Below are 1,110 nucleotides of genomic sequence, written 5' to 3'. Positions count from 1 at the left end.
CTGGCAGGGCGCTGGGAGCGCCAGTGAATGTAGCCCCGCAGAGCCAATGAGCTGGGACCGGATGCGATATATCCTCTGGGACAACAACTGCTCTGTTCCTCCTCAGATCCACATGACGCCATTTACTGCTGCTTTTGCAGAGAGATCACCCTACCTCCTCCGGAAAGAAAAAGAGAGAGAGGGAGAGAGCGAGCGAGCAGAAAAACGCCGAGCCCCTGCAGCTCAGATCTCAAACCTTCCTCCTCCTCCTCCACCTCCTCCCCCCCCAAACCCCCCCCCCCCCCAAAACCCCCCCCCCCCCCGATTGCAAACCACAGAGCTGCCTGCAACACACACGCTCGCAGAGGGAGCGAGAAAGCTAGAGGGAGAGAGGGGAGAGGAGCTTGCAGCAAGCAGCTTCTCAGCTGAACGGCTACATTGCACAAGCTGCTTTTTTGGAGGAGCTCAGTGGAAGAAAGCTTTGGGATTTTATTTTAGATCCACTTTATTTTGTTTTCTTTGGCTTTCCCCTTCCTCTTGATCATTTGCAACAACAACAAAAAAGTGACTTGGTATTGGCGATTCGGCCTCCTGTTCATTGAGGAAAAAAAGGAAAGTGTGTGAGAGAGACTGAGTGATTTCTTTTTAGGAGCAAAGAAAACCCACCCCGATCCGGAGAGGTGTTTTTATTATTATTATTATAGTATATACGCGCACACACGTATTTATAATCGATCCGGGGAGAGGGACCTAACTTTGCTCTGGACTTTTTTACATGGTGATCATTCTTACTCTAATTTGCAAGTTGGACTAAAGCAGTTTGGAAAAGAATTTTTTTTTGCTTTAGGGCTGGATTTATTTGCAAACCGCAGGAAGAAGAAAATACAAGAGAGAGAGGGGTTTGGTGCAGCGCCGCGATCACGGTGAGAGCCTTTTCCTTCTTTGCAAAACAAGCTTTTCAGTACATCCCCCCCCTTGGTTGCTCCAAGAAAACTCGTGGAAATGTTTGAGGCCGATCCCTTTTCCATTCGTACAGGTTCTCCCTCTCCCCCCTTCCCCTCTCCTTCCTTTCCCAGAGAGGACCCGGAGGTGGGATTTCGGAGCGGTTTCTCTCCGGGGAGGCGGGGGGGG

At 50.5% G+C, this 1,110-nt stretch overlaps 1 protein-coding gene across 1 annotated transcript in view; it reads left to right on the top strand.

Moving 5' to 3' along the window:
• Nucleotides 1-308: 308 nt before the first annotated feature.
• SPRY2 (sprouty homolog 2 (Drosophila)) overlaps nt 309-1,110 on the top strand; it is a 6,338-nt gene continuing 5,536 nt past the window's right edge. Inside the window, exon 1 of the mRNA XM_009332048.1 lies at nt 309-902. The gene's annotated coding sequence lies outside the window, so the exon portion shown is untranslated. The remainder of the gene's footprint in view (nt 903-1,110) is intronic.

This window comes from Pygoscelis adeliae, unplaced genomic scaffold (genome assembly GCF_000699105.1).
Source record: "Pygoscelis adeliae isolate BGI_AS28 unplaced genomic scaffold, ASM69910v1 Scaffold98, whole genome shotgun sequence".
Lineage (NCBI taxonomy): Eukaryota > Metazoa > Chordata > Aves > Sphenisciformes > Spheniscidae > Pygoscelis > Pygoscelis adeliae.
Note: the sequence above shows the minus strand (reverse complement) of the source record. Positions and strands in the feature narration are given on the sequence as shown.